Below are 17,107 nucleotides of genomic sequence, written 5' to 3'. Positions count from 1 at the left end.
GGGTACACTCAGCATCATTTTGGGGTATACTCAACATCATTTTGGGGTACACTAAGCAGTGTTTTGGTATACACTCAACATCATTTTGGGGTACATTAAGCAATGTTTTGGTGTACATTCTATATCATTTTGGTGTACACTCAACATCATTTTGGGGTACACTAAGCAATGTTTTGGTGTACATTCTATATCATTTTGGTGTACACTCAGCATTGTTTTTGGGTACACTCAGCATCATTTTGGGGTATACTCAACATCATTTTGGGATTCACTAAGCAGTGTTTTGGTGTACACAGCATCAATTTTGGGTACACTCAACATCATTTTGGGGTACACAAAGCAGTGTTTTGGCATACAATCAACATCATTTTGGGTACACTAAGCAGTGTTTTTGTGTACACTCAACATCATTTTGGGGTACACTAAGCAGTGTTTTGGTGTACACTCAACATCATTTTGGGGTACACTAAGCAGTGTTTTGGTGTACACTCAACATCACTTTGTTGTACACTAAGCAGTGTTTTGGTGTACACTCAACATCATTTTGGGGTACAATAGGCGGTGTTTTGTTGTACACTCAGCATCACTTTGGAGTACACTCAACATCACTTTGGAGTACACTCAACATCATTTTGGCATACACTAAGCAGTGTTTTGGTGTACACTCAACATCATTTTTGGGATACACTAAGCAGTGTTTTGTTGTACATTCTGTATCATTTTGGGGTACAATAAGCAGTGTTTTGGTGTACACTCAGCATCATTTTGAGGTACACTCAGCATCATTTTGGGGTACACTAAGCAGTGTTTTGGTGTACACTCAACATCATTTTGGGGTACTCAACATTATTTTGGGATATACTAAGCAGCGTTTGGTGTGCAATCAGCATCATTTAGGGTATACTCAGCATCATTTTGGGGTATACTAAACAGTGTTTTGGTGTACACTCGACATCATTTAAGGGTACACTAAGCAGTGTTTTGGTGCATACTCAGCATCATTTTGGGATACACTCAACATCATTTTGGGGTACACTAAGCAGTGTTTTGGTGTACACTCAGCATCATTTTGGGATACACTAAGCAGTGTTTTGGTTTACACAACATCATTTTGGGGTACACTAAGTAGTGTTTTGGTGTAAACTCAACATCATTTTGGAGTACACTCAGCATCATTTTTGGGTACACTCAGTGTCATCTGTGGGTACATTTTAAAACCACATTAAAAATTCTATAAATTATATAAAAAATAATATGTTAAAAACATTTTGTTTCATTTAAAACATGTTTGTTAAGTTAATTGATCACAGGTGTCAAAAAGTGCAAGATATTAAAGTGTCTTTTTATGTGATCATATTCAAAACGCAAATCAACATTGTATATTGTTCTTCTTACCAGAGTAACAATCCTTTTCTTTCCTTTCTTATGGTGAGAGTTTTATATATATATATATCTTCAGTGAAATGCTTGAAAAATAGAGTTTCCATTTCTAATGCAGATGCTAATCAGAAGTTGGTGTTTTGAAAATCCTTGTTTGATTTGCCACATATTCCAGACATTTTTTTCTTACTTTATGCTCTTTGATATTACCCACTTCACTGCATCTATGGACTGGTGTAACCAAGCTTTCACATTTTCTCATAATTGGTGGCTAATTAACAGCAGGATTACAGGTGATGCAACAATTACCATATTGCTTGTTTAAATGTGAAATTTGGAAACTGCTTCAGGGAGGTTTGTTCTTCATTTCAGGGTGATTTTTCCCAAATATAAACTATATGTTAGAAAAGTCTCTATTAGCTTCAGGGAGATTTTGAGTTTTTCTCACATTTAGGGGGTCATTTTTGTTTTGTCTGAATCAAGCAGAATTGCTTATAATTACAGTGATAACATTTATGTTACTTGTATCCAACATTTGTAATTAGGACAGACCCAGATCTACCATCACATAACTAACTAGCAGTTCAGGGTCTTCATTTTTTATTTCATTTATAATCTCAAACATATCTTAATCAGACAGTTCATAGTCTTTGCTGGGTGCAGTATTTTTCTTCAAATTATACACAGATAGGTATGGTAGATGTCTGTCTTTGATAGAATTTTGTTAAAAGCCTGTGGTATTTGGTCAGTTATTGCCAGCCAATAGGTTATTGCTGACAGAAATGAATATTGCTCAAGTATATACCACTAATTGTAATGCAGTTGAGAAAAGTCTAGCTTTAAATTTCATAAACATGTGAATCTTATGGCTGCTGTTGACTCATGACATTCAGAATACCGTAAATCATGATTGTATTGAAATGTTTTGTCATAGCTGATATAGTCTTAAAAGACATAGTGATATGGACTTGAATTTACATAAATAATTTACCATATTCATAACATTTTGTAATATAATTAATAAAAATATAATTTCCCATAGTCATAAACATTTTGTAATATAATTAATAAAAATATAATCTACCATATTCATAAACATTTTGTAATATAATTAATAAAAATATAATTTACCATATTCATAAACATTTTGTAATACAATTAATAAAAATATAATTTACCATATTCATAAACATTTTGTAATATAATTAATAAAAATATAATTTACCATATTCATAAACATTTTGTAATATAATTAATAAAAATATAATTTACCATATTCATAAACATTTTGTAATATAATTAATAAAAATCATTCCTCTAGTTGAAATTCCAGAATCATAATTAAACATGTAGGATCTTGCAAAGAACAAAAAAGAAATTTTCAAATATTCAGCAATTCAAAATCTTGCCATTATTTGGTATATTACCTTGTTTAAAATTATCTTGTGTCACTTCATGAAACATTATACTCTTGGAATTCATAAAACTATAATGTTACATATAGATACAGAGACAATTAACTTTTGCACATATAAAATAGAATAAGTATATATATATATAGCTGCAACATTTACTAAAACTTTTAGAATTTGTTAATGGTTTACAAAACCAGATGATGCCATTTAATAAAAATTAATAGAAACTCCACCTATTCTGAATCTAGCCATTAGACCTGCTGAATACCTGACAGCTATTATAATGTGAATGCCATATCTTACTCAGCTTGCAGTTGTTCAATTGCTGTACATCTTTTGCCACTTATTATGACATGATTCAGTATGTAATATATCTGACAATAATAATATATATATTGCTTACATGTACAAAAAAGAATTAATAGAAGAATCCTACTAAACAGCTCTATTGTGATGAAGCACACTTGTGTTAATGTTTAATCTAATCAGAACAGGTAGTTCCTGCATTATGACAGTCATATGCATGTTTACATGTTAATGATTTTGTAAATATTTACGGGAAGTAAACTGTATCTTTTGTGCATGTAAACATTGCAGCCTTATATTTAAATGAAGTAGATAGCCCAGGTGGTAGAGGTAATTATGGTGTATTATGGCTCACAAAAAGAGCTCCATAGTGATGAATCATTGCTTATAGAGGTAATTATGGTGTATTATGGCTCTCAAAAGTAGCTCTGTAGTGATGAATCATTGCTTATAGAGGTAAATATGGTGTATTATTACTATCAAAAATAGTTCAATAGTGATGAATCATTGCTTATAGAAGTAATTATGGTGCATTATGGCTCTCTAAAATAGTTCTGTAGTGATGAATCATTGCTTATAGAGGTTATTATGGTGTATTATGACTCAAAAATAGTTCTATAGGGATTAATCATTGCTTGTAGAGGTAATTATGGTGTATTATGGCTCTCTAAAAAGCTCCATAGTAATGAATCATTGCTTATAGAGGTCATTATGGTGTATTCTTACTCTCAAAAGTATCTCTATAGTGATAAATCATTGCTTATAGAGGTAATTATGGTGTATTATGACTCAAAAATAGCTCCATAGTGATGAATCATTGCTTATAGAGGTAATTATGGTGTATTATGGCTCTCAAAAATAGATCCATAGTGATGAATCATTGCTTATAGAGGTAAGTATGGTGTATTATGAGTCTCAAAAATAGTCTTATAGTGATGAATTATTGCTTATAGAGGTAATTATGGTGTATTATGGCTCTCAATAATAGCTTTATAGTGATGAATCATTGCTGATAGAGGTAATTTTGGTGTATTATGGCTCTTTAAAGCTAATCACACTCCTCCTTTTTGGGGTGGGGTGGGTGAACAAATTCTTTAATATTGTAATATAAGATAAATTTGCTAAACTTGTATGCAGTTTTGTTTATGTTACTGTTGCTGCTGTCATTTCAGTTATAAAATATTTTTTTTAAAAATCCCCTGTTTGACTGATGCAATGATTATTTTCCATTGCTTATACAAAGATAATTTATTTTGAGCATCAAGAAGTTTTAACATGAGTTATATTTTCAGTTGGGAGTGTATGTACTAAATACAAATCAATGAGAATGATAAGTGTATGTACTAAGGATGAATGAGAATGATAAGTCTATGTACTAAATAAGGATGAATCAGAATGATAAGTGTATGTACTAAATAAGGATGAATCAGAATGATAAGTGTATGTACTAAATAAATATCAATGAGAATGATAAGTGTGTGTACAAAATAAATATCAATCAGAATGACAAGTGTGTGTACTAAATAAATATCAATGAGAATGATAAGTATGTGTACTAAATAAGGATGAATGAGAATGATAAGTGTATGTACTAAATAAGGATGAATGAGAATGATAAGTGTATGTACTAAATAAGGATGAATGAGAATGATAAGTGATAAGTGTATGTACTAAATAAGGATGAATGAGAATGATAAGTGATAAGTGTATGTACTAAATAAGGATGAATGAGAATGATAAGTGTATGCACTAAATAAGGATGAATGAGAATGACAAGTGTATGTACTAAATACATATCAATGAGAATGATTGTATGTAATAAATAAGGATGAATGAGAATGATTAGTGTGTGTACTAAATAAGGATGAATGAAAATGATAAGTGTATGTACTAAATAAGGATGAATGAGAATGATAAGTGTATGTACTAAATATCAGTGAGAATGATAAGTGTATGCACTAAATAAGGATGAATGAGAATGATTAGTGTATGTACTAAATACATATCAATGAGAATGATAAGTGTATGTACTAAATAAGGATGAATGAGAATGATAAGTGTATGTACTAAATAAGGATGAATGAGAATGACAAGTGTATGTACTAAATAAATATCAATGAGAATGATAAGTGTATGCACTAAATAAGGATGAATGAGAATGACAAGTGTATGTACTAAATAAGGATGAATGAGAATGATAAGTGTATGCACTAAATAAGGATGAATGAGAATGATAAGTGTATGTACTAAATAAGGATGAATGAGAATGATAAGTGTATGTACTAAATAAGGATGAATGAGAATGATAAGTGTATGCACTAAATACATATCAATGACAATGATTGTATGTAATAAATGAGGATGAATGAGAATGATTAGTGTGTGTACTAAATACATATCAATGAGAATGATTGTATGTAATAAATATGGCTGAATGAGAATGATTAGTGTGTGTACTAAATAAGGATGAATGAGAATGATAAGTGTATGTACTAAATAAATATCAATGAGAATGATAAGTGTATGCACTAAATAAGGATGAATGAGAATGATTAGTGTATGTACTAAATAAGGATGAATGAGAATGATAAGTGTATGTACTAAATAAGGATGAATGAGAATGATAAGTGTATACACTAAATAAGGATCAATGAGAATAACAAGTGTATGTACTAAATACATATCAATGAGAATGATTGTATGTAATAAATAAGGATGAATGAGAATGATTAGTGTATGTACTAAATGAATATCAATGAGAATGATAAGTGTATGTACTAAATAAAGATCAATGAGAATGATAAGTGTGTGTACTAAATAAGGATGAATGAGAATGATGAGTATATGTACTAAATACATATCAATGAGAATGATTGTATGTAATAAATAAGGATGAATGAGAATGACAAGTATATGAACTAAATAGGGATGAATGAGAATGATAAGTGTATGTATTAAATAAGGATGAATGAGAATGATAAGTGTATCTACTAAAAAAGGATGAATGAGAATGACAAGTGTATGTACTAAATAAGGATGAATAAGAATGATAAATGTATGTAACAAATAAATATCAATGAGAATGATAACTGTATGCACTAAATAAAGATGAATGAGAATGATAAGTGTATGCACTAAAAAAAGGATGAATGAGAATGATTAGTGTATGTACTAAATAAATATCGATGAGAATAAGTGTATGTACTAAATAAGGATGAATGAGAATAATAAATGTGTGAACTAAATAAGGATGAGTGAGAGTGATTAGTGTGTGCACTAAATAAAGATGAATGAGAAAGATAAGTGTATGTACTAAATAAGGATGAATGAGAATGATAAGTATATGTACTAAATACATATCAATGAGAATGATTGTATGTAATAAATAAGAATGAATGAGAATGATTAGTGTATGTACTAAATAAATATCAATGAGAATGATAAGTGTATGTACTAAATAAGGATGAATGAGAATAAGTGTATGTACTAAATAAGGATGAATGAGAATGATAAGTGTATGTACTAAATAAGGATGGATGAGAATCATATGTTATATGTACTAAATAACGAAAATGAGAATGATAAATGTGTGAACTAAATAAGGATGAGTGAGAGTGATTAGTATGTGCACTAAATAAAGATGAATGAGAAAGATAAGTGTATGTACTCAATAAGGATGGATGAGAATGATAAGTGTATGTACTAAATAAGGATGAATGAGAATGATAAGTGTATGTACTAAATAAATATCAGTGAGAATGATAAGTGTATGTACTAAATAAGGATGAATGAGAATTATTAGTGGATGTACTAAATAAAGATGAATGAGAATGATAAGTGTATGTACTAAATAAGGATGAATGAGAATGATAAGTGTATGTACTAAATAAGGATGAATGAGAATGATAAGTGCATGTACTAAATAAATATCACTGAGTAATATGTATATGTACTAAATAAATGTCAGTGAGAATGATGAGTGTATGTACTAAATAAATATCAGTGAGAATGATCAGTTTATGTAATAAATAAGGATGAATGAGAATTATTAGTGGATGTACTAAATAAAGATGAATGAGAATGATAAGTGTATGTACTAAATAAGGATGAATGAGAATGATAAGTGTATGTACTAAATAAGGATGAATGTGAATGATAAGTGTATGTAATAAATAAAGATGAATGAGAATGATAAGTGTGTGTACTAAATAAAGATGAATGAGAATGATTAGTGTATGTACTAAATAAGGATGAATGAGAATGATCAATGTATGTAATAAATAAATATCAATGAGAATGATAAGTGTATGTACTGAATAAGGATGTTGTTGCTGTTGTTGTAGGGTTTAACGCCATTTTTCAGCACATGATAGGCTATACATGGCGGCCAGTATTAATGGTGGAGGAAAACCCGCGGAAAGAACCACCGACCCATGAGAAGCTACTGGCAAGCTTTCTCATATACCCACATTGGCCGAATCCGAGACTCAAACCCACGCAGACAGAGGTGAGATGGCAGTGATCCATAATGGAGAGCGCTTTAGACCACTCGGCCACTCGGGGCCCCCTAAATAAAGATGAAAGAGAATGATAAGAGTAATCACTAAATAAGGATGAATGAGAATGATAAGTGTATGTACTAAAAAAGGATGAATGAGAATGATTAGTGTATGTACTAAATAAATATCAATGAGAATGATAAGTATATGTACTAAATAAGGATGAATGAGAATCATAATGGGTATGTACTAAATAAGGATGAATGAGAATGATATATGTGTGTACTAAATAAGGATGAATGAGAATGATAAATGTGTGAACTAAATAAGGATGAGTGAGAATGATAAGTGTATGTACTAAATAAATATCATTGAGAATGATAAGTGTATGTACTAAATAAATGTCAATGAGTGATAAGTGTATGTACTAAATAAATGTCAGTGGGAATGATAAGTGTATGTACTAAATAAGGATGAATGAGAATGATCAGTGTATGAACTAAATAAGGATGAAAGAGAATGATAAGTGTATGTGCTAAATAAATATCAATGAGAATGATAAGTGTATGCACTAAATAAGGATGAATGAGAATCATTAGTGTATGTACTAAATAAATATCAATGAGAATGATAAGTGTATGTACTAAATAGGGATGAATGAGAATCATAAGTGGTATGTACTAAATAAGGATGAATGAGACTGATAAATGTGTGAACTGTGAACTAAATAAGGATGAGTGAGAGTGATAAGTGTATGTAATAAATAAGGATGAATGAGAATGATAAATGTATGTACTAAATAAGGATGAATGAGAATGATTAGTGTATGTACTAAATAAGGATGAATGAGAATGATAAGTGTATGTACTAAATAAATGTTAGTGAGAATGATAAATGTATGTACTAAATAAGGATGAATGAGAATGATAAGTGCATGTACTAAATAAATATCACTAAGTAATATGTATATGTACTAAATAAATGTCAGTGAGAATGATGAGTGTATGTACTAAATAAATATCAGTGAGAATGATCAATGTATGTAATAAATAAGGATGAATGAGAATTATTAGTGGATGTACTAAATAAAGATGAATGAGAATGATAAGTGTATGTACTAAATAAGGATGAATGAGAATGATAAGTGTATGTACTAAATAAGGATGAATGTGAATGATAAGTGTATGTAATAAATAAAGATGAATGAGAATGATAAGTGTGTGTGCTAAATAAATATCAGTGAGAATGATGAGTGTATGTACTAAATAAATATCAGTGAGAATGATCAGTGTATGTAATAAATAAGGATGAATGAGAATTATTAGTGGATGTACTAAATAAAGATGAATGAGAATGATAAGTGTATGCACTAAATAAGGATGAATGAGAATGACAAGTGTATGTACTAAATAAATATCAATGAGAATGATTAGTGTATGTACTAAATAGGGATGAATGAGAATGATAAGTGTATGTACTAAATAAGGATGAATGAGAATGATAAGTGTATGCACTAAATAAGGATGAATGAGAATGGTAAGTGTATGTACTAAATAAGGATGAATGAGAATGATAAGTGTATGTACTAAATAAGGATGAATGAGAATGATAAGTGTATGCACTAAATACATATCAATGAGAATGATTGTATGTAATAAATGAGGATGAATGAGAATGATTAGTGTGTGTACTAAATACATATCAATGAGAATGATTGTATGTAATAAATATGGATGAATGAGAATGATTAGTGTGTGTACTAAATAAGGATGAATGAGAATGATAAGTGTATGTACTAAATAAATATCAATGAGAATGATAAGTGTATGCACTAAATAAGGATGAATGAGAATGATTAGTGTATGTACTAAATAAGGATGAATGAGAATGATAAGTGTATGTACTAAATAAGGATGAATGAGAATGATAAGTGTATGCACTAAATAAGGATCAATGAGAATAACAAGTGTATGTACTAAATACATATCAATGAGAATGATTGTATGTAATAAATAAGGATGAATGAGAATGATTAGTGTATGTACTAAATAAATATCAATGAGAATGATAAGTGTATGTACTAAATAAAGATCAATGAGAATGATAAGTGTGTGTACTAAAGAAGGATGAATGAGAATGATGAGTATATGTACTAAATACATATCAATGAGAATGATTGTATGTAATAAATAAGGATGAATGAGAATGACAAGTATATGAACTAAATAAGGATGAATGAGAATGATAAGTGTATGTATTAAATAAGGATGAATGAGAATGATAAGTGTATGTACTAAATAAGGATGAATGTGAATGATAAGTGTATGTAATAAATAAAGATGAATGAGAATGATAAGTGTGTGTACTAAATAAATATCAGTGAGAATGATAAGTGTATATAATAAATAAGGGTGAATGAGAATTATTAGTGGATGTACTAAATAAAGATGAATGAGAATGATAAGTGTATGTACTAAATAAGGATGAATGAGAATGATAAGTGTATGTACTAAATAAGGATGAATGTGAATGATAAGTGTATGTAATAAATAAAGATGAATGAGAATGATAAGTGTGTGTACTAAATAAAGATGAATGAGAATGATTAGTGTATGTACTAAATAAGGATGAATGAGAATGATCAATGTATGTAATAAATAAATATCAATGAGAATGATAAGTGTATGTACTGAATAAGGATGCTGTTGTTGTTGTTGTAGGGTTTAACGCCATTTTTCAGCACACGATAGGCGATACATGGCGGCCAGTATTAATGGTGGAGGAAAAACCCGGAAAACCCGCGGAAAGAACCACCGACCCACGAGAAGCTACTGGCAAGCTTTCTCACATACCCACATTAGCCGAATCCGAGACTCAAACCCACGCAGACAGAGGTGAGATGGCAGTGATCCATAATGGAGAGCGCTTTAGACCACTCGGCCACTCGGGGCCCCCTAAATAAAGATGAAAGAGAATGATAAGTGTAATCACTAAATAAGGATGAATGAGAATGATAAGTGTATGTACTAAAAAAGGATGAATGAGAATGATTAGTGTATGTACTAAATAAATATCAATGAGAATGATAAGTATATGTACTAAATAAGGATGAATGAGAATCATAATGGGTATGTACTAAATAAGGATGAATGAGAATGATATATGTGTGTACTAAATAAGGATGAATGAGAATGATAAATGTGTGAACTAAATAAGGATGAGTGAGAATGATAAGTGTAAGTACTAAATAAATATCATTGAGAATGATAAGTGTATGTACTAAATAAATATCAATGAGTGATAAGTGTATGTACTAAATAAATGTCAGTGGGAATGATAAGTGTATGTACTAAATAAGGATGAATGAGAATGATCAGTGTATGTACTAAATAAGGATGAAAGAGAATGATAAGTGTATGTGCTAAATAAATATCAATGAGAATGATAAGTGTATGCACTAAATAAGGATGAATGAGAATCATTAGTGTATGTACTAAATAAATATCAATGAGAATGATAAGTGTATGTACTAAATAGGGATGAATGAGAATCATAAGTGGTATGTACTAAATAAGGATGAATGAGAATGATAAATGTGTGAACTGTGAACTAAATAAGGATGAGTGAGAGTGATAAGTGTATGTAATAAATAAGGATGAATGAGAATGATAAATGTATGTACTAAATAAGGATGAATGAGAATGATTAGTGTATGTACTAAATAAGGATGAATGAGAATGATAAGTGTATGTACTAAATAAATGTTAGTGAGAATGATAAATGTATGTACTAAATAAGGATGAATGAGAATGATTAGTGTATGTACTAAATAAGGATGAATGAGAATAATTGTGTATGTACTAAATAAGGATGAATGAGAATGATAAGTGTATGTACTAAGTAAGGATGAATGAGAATTACAAGTGTATGTACTAAATAAATATGAGAATGATTGTATGTACTAAATAAGGATGAATGAGAATCATAAATGTATGTACTAAATAAGGATGAATGAGAATTATTAGTGTATGTACTAAATAAGGATGAATGAGAATGATAAGTGTATGTACTAAATAAGGATGAATGAGAATTACAAGTGTATGTACTAAATAAATATGAGAATGATTGTATGTACTGAATAAGGATGAATGAGAATGATAAGTGTATGTACTAAATAAATATCAGTGAGAATGATTAGTGCATGTGTTAAATAAGGATGTTGTTGTTGTTGTTGTGGGGTTTAACGCCATTTTTCAGCACACGATAGGCTATATATGGCGGCCAGTATTAATGATGGAGGAAGAACCCGGGAAAACCCCAGAAAGAACCACCGACCCACGAGAAGCTACTGGCATGCTTTCTCACATACCTACATTGGCTGAATCTGAGACTCGAACCGGCGCAGACAGAGGTGAGATGGCAGTGATCCGTAACAGAGAACGCTTTAGACCACTCGGCCACTCGGGGCCCCAAATAAGGATGAATGAGAATGATAAGTGTATGTACTAAATAAGGATGAATGAGAATCATAAGTGGTATGTACTAAATAAGGATGAATGAGAATGATAAATGTGTGAACTAAATAAGGATGAATGAGAATGATAAGTGTATGTGCTAAATAAGAATGAATGAGAATGATATGTGTATGTACTAAATAAGGATGAATGAGAATGACAAGTGTATGTGCTAAATAAGGATGAATGAGAGTGATAAGTGTATGTAATAAATAAGGATGAATGAGAGTGATAAGTGTATGTAATAAATAAGGATGAATGAGAATTATTAGTGTATGTACTAAATAAGGATGAATGAGAATGATAAGTGTATGTACTAAATAAGGATGAATGAGAATGACAAGTGTATGTACTAAATAAATATGAGAATGATTGTATGTACTAAATAAGGATGAATGAGAATGATAAGTGTCTGTACTAAACAAATATCAATGAGAATGATTAGTGCATGTGTTAAATAAGGATGAATGAGAATGATAAGTGTATGTACTAAATAAGGATGAATGAGAATGATAAGTGTATGTACTAAACAAATATCAATGAGAATGATTAGTGCATGTGTTAAATAAAGATGAATGAGAATGATAAGTGTATGTACTAAATAAGGATGAATGAGAATGATCAGTGTATGTACTAAATAAGGATGAATTAGAATGATAAGTGTATGTACTAAATAAGGATGGATGAGAATGATCAGTGTATGTACTAAATAAGGATGAATTAGAATGATAAGTGTATGTACTAAATAAGGATGGATGAGAATGATAAGTGTATGTACTAAATAAGGATGGATGAGAATGATAAGTGTTTGTACTAAATAAGGATGGATGAGAATGATAAGTGTATGTACTAAACAAGGATGAATGAGTTATAAGTGTATGTACTAAATAAGGATGGATGAGAATGATAAGTGTATGTACTAAATAAGGATGAATGAGAATGATTAGTGTATGTACTAAATAAGGATGGATGAGAATGATAAGTGTATGTACTAAATAAGGATGAATGAGAATGATAAGTGTATGTACTAAATAAGGATGGATGAGAATGATAAGTGTATGTACTAAATAAGGATGGATGAGAATGATAAGTGTATGTACTAAATAAGGATGGATGAGAATGATAAGTGTATGTACTAAATAAGGATGGATGAGAATGATAAGTGTATGTACTAAATAAGGATGAATGAGAATGATTAGTGTTTGTACTAAATAAGGATGAATGAGAATAATTAGTGTATGTACTAAATAAGGATGAATGAGAATGATAAGTGTATGTACTAAATAAGGATGAATGAGAATGATTAGTGTTTGTACTAAATAAGGATGAATGAGAATAATTAGTGTATGTACTAAATAAGGATGAATGAGAATGATAAGTGTATGTACTAAATAAGGATGAATGAGAATGATTAGTGTTTGTACTAAATAAGGATGAATGAGAATAATTAGTGTATGTACTAAATAAGGATGAATGAGAATGATAAGTGTATGTACTAAATAAGGATGAATGAGAATTACAAGTGTATGTACTAAATAAATATGAGAATGATTGTATGTACTGAATAAGGATGAATGAGAATGATAAGTGTATGTACTAAATAAATATCAGTGAGAATGATTAGTGCATGTGTTAAATAAGGATGTTGTTGTTGTTGTTGTGGGGTTTAACGCCATTTTTCAGCACACGATAGGCTATATATGGCGGCCAGTATTAATGATGGAGGAAGAACCCGGGAAAACCCCAGAAAGAACCACCGACCCACGAGAAGCTACTGGCATGCTTTCTCACATACCTACATTGGCTGAATCTGAGACTCGAACCGGCGCAGACAGAGGTGAGATGGCAGTGATCCGTAACAGAGAACGCTTTAGACCACTCGGCCACTCGGGGCCCCAAATAAGGATGAATGAGAATGATAAGTGTATGTACTAAATAAGGATGAATGAGAATCATAAGTGGTATGTACTAAATAAGGATGAATGAGAATGATAAATGTGTGAACTAAATAAGGATGAATGAGAATGATAAGTGTATGTGCTAAATAAGAATGAATGAGAATGATATGTGTATGTACTAAATAAGGATGAATGAGAATGACAAGTGTATGTGCTAAATAAGGATGAATGAGAGTGATAAGTGTATGTAATAAATAAGGATGAATGAGAGTGATAAGTGTATGTAATAAATAAGGATGAATGAGAATTATTAGTGTATGTACTAAATAAGGATGAATGAGAATGATAAGTGTATGTACTAAATAAGGATGAATGAGAATGACAAGTGTATGTACTAAATAAATATGAGAATGATTGTATGTACTAAATAAGGATGAATGAGAATGATAAGTGTCTGTACTAAACAAATATCAATGAGAATGATTAGTGCATGTGTTAAATAAGGATGAATGAGAATGATAAGTGTATGTACTAAATAAGGATGAATGAGAATGATAAGTGTATGTACTAAACAAATATCAATGAGAATGATTAGTGCATGTGTTAAATAAAGATGAATGAGAATGATAAGTGTATGTACTAAATAAGGATGAATGAGAATGATCAGTGTATGTACTAAATAAGGATGAATTAGAATGATAAGTGTATGTACTAAATAAGGATGGATGAGAATGATCAGTGTATGTACTAAATAAGGATGAATTAGAATGATAAGTGTATGTACTAAATAAGGATGGATGAGAATGATAAGTGTATGTACTAAATAAGGATGGATGAGAATGATAAGTGTTTGTACTAAATAAGGATGGATGAGAATGATAAGTGTATGTACTAAACAAGGATGAATGAGTTATAAGTGTATGTACTAAATAAGGATGGATGAGAATGATAAGTGTATGTACTAAATAAGGATGAATGAGAATGATAAGTGTATGTACTAAATAAGGATGGATGAGAATGATTAGTGTATGTACTAAATAAGGATGGATGAGAATGATAAGTGTATGTACTAAATAAGGATGAATGAGAATGATAAGTGTATGTACTAAATAAGGATGGATGAGAATGATAAGTGTATGTACTAAATAAGGATGGATGAGAATGATAAGTGTATGTACTAAATAAGGATGGATGAGAATGATAAGTGTATGTACTAAATAAGGATGGATGAGAATGATAAGTGTATGTACTAAATAAGGATGGATGAGAATGATTAGTGTATGTACTAAATAAGGATGGATGAGAATGATAAGTGTATGTACTAAATAAGGATGAATGAGAATGATAAGTGTATGTACTAAATAAGGATGGATGAGAATGATAAGTGTATGTACTAAATAAGGATGGATGAGAATGATAAGTGTATGTACTAAATAAGGATGGATGAGAATGATAAGTGTATGTACTAAATAAGGATGGATGAGAATGATAAGTGTATGTACTAAATAAGGATGAATGAGAATGATTAGTGTTTGTACTAAATAAGGATGAATGAGAATAATTAGTGTATGTACTAAATAAGGATGAATGAGAATGATAAGTGTATGTACTAAATAAGGATGAATGAGAATGATTAGTGTTTGTACTAAATAAGGATGAATGAGAATAATTAGTGTATGTACTAAATAAGGATGAATGAGAATGATAAGTGTATGTACTAAATAAGGATGAATGAGAATGATTAGTGTTTGTACTAAATAAGGATGAATGAGAATAATTAGTGTATGTACTAAATAAGGATGAATGAGAATGATAAGTGTATGTACTAAATAAGGATGGATGAGAATGATAAGTGTATGTACTAAATAAGGATGAATGAGAATGATTAGTGTTTGTACTAAATAAGGATGAATGAGAATAATTAGTGTATGTACTAAATAAGGATGAATGAGAATGATAAGTGTATGTACTAAATAAGGATGAATGAGAATGATTAGTGTAATTTTCAAGGCAATAAGATCACTAAGTAAATTGTCCGTTGGATGCTTCTGAGTGACATGGAAGTCAGTCTTATTTTTTTGCATGGCAGTTTGTTATGCATGCAAATATTTTCATCTCAGGTAAATGAAAAAAAAAACATTTAAATGCTACAAATATATTTTATACCAAAAATTGGGATTGCCACTGTATTTGTTCACAGGTCCCGCGTGGAAAAATGACATTTAATACATCAGCATACATTACCATTGTCATTTACTAAAAATGCTAGCAATCACTGTCACAGATAGGTAACTCTATGTTAGTCAGCTGATTTTTATTTCTTTGTGCTTTTTTTTGTTATAGTATGTTTACATATACATGTACAAATAGCTGACAAAATTGACTAGGATGAAAATATTTTAGTGACTAAAACACCTGATTAAAGAAATTATTTTGCAGCAATGTATCAAAAAATATTTTTTCATGACTTGTATTAATCCGGGCTAATCATCCACGATCTATTAGTCTATTGTAGTTTTATCTCTTTTATCTTCATTTATATTTCATGCATTTCACATTAATTACATCTATACCTTACTGTACCCCACTACTTAAAACATACACATGCCTAGGTGTGTTCTAATTTCATATTAATTGCTACTACATTTTACTGGACACCACTGCATAAAACATACATGCTTAGGTGTGTACTAATTTTATATTATTTACTTCTGTGTTTTAATGAATCACATTTCATAAAGTATATACACACATACATGTGTACTTATTTCATATTATTTACTTAAATGTTTTACTGAACCCCACTACATAAAACATATACACATGCCAAAGTGTGTACTAATTTCGTGTTATTTACTTCTGTTTTACTGAATTCCCACTTCATAAATTATATATACACATGTGTACTAATTTTATATTTTTTACTTAAATGTTTTGCTGAAGCCCACTACATAATACACATACACAGCCCAGCTGTGTACTAATTTCTTATTATGTGCCTTTATGCCTTGCTTAATCACATTGCATAAAACACATACACAACTCAATGGCTATTCATTTTAAAAGATTGAGAATTAGAAGATTCCAACTACTTG

The sequence above is a fragment of the Sinohyriopsis cumingii genome, unplaced genomic scaffold, assembly GCF_028554795.1.
Source record: "Sinohyriopsis cumingii isolate HCF-2022 unplaced genomic scaffold, ASM2855479v2 utg001237l, whole genome shotgun sequence".
Classification (NCBI taxonomy): domain Eukaryota; kingdom Metazoa; phylum Mollusca; class Bivalvia; order Unionida; family Unionidae; genus Sinohyriopsis; species Sinohyriopsis cumingii.
The sequence above is the reverse complement of the archived record's forward strand: the minus strand, read 5'-3'. Positions refer to the sequence as shown.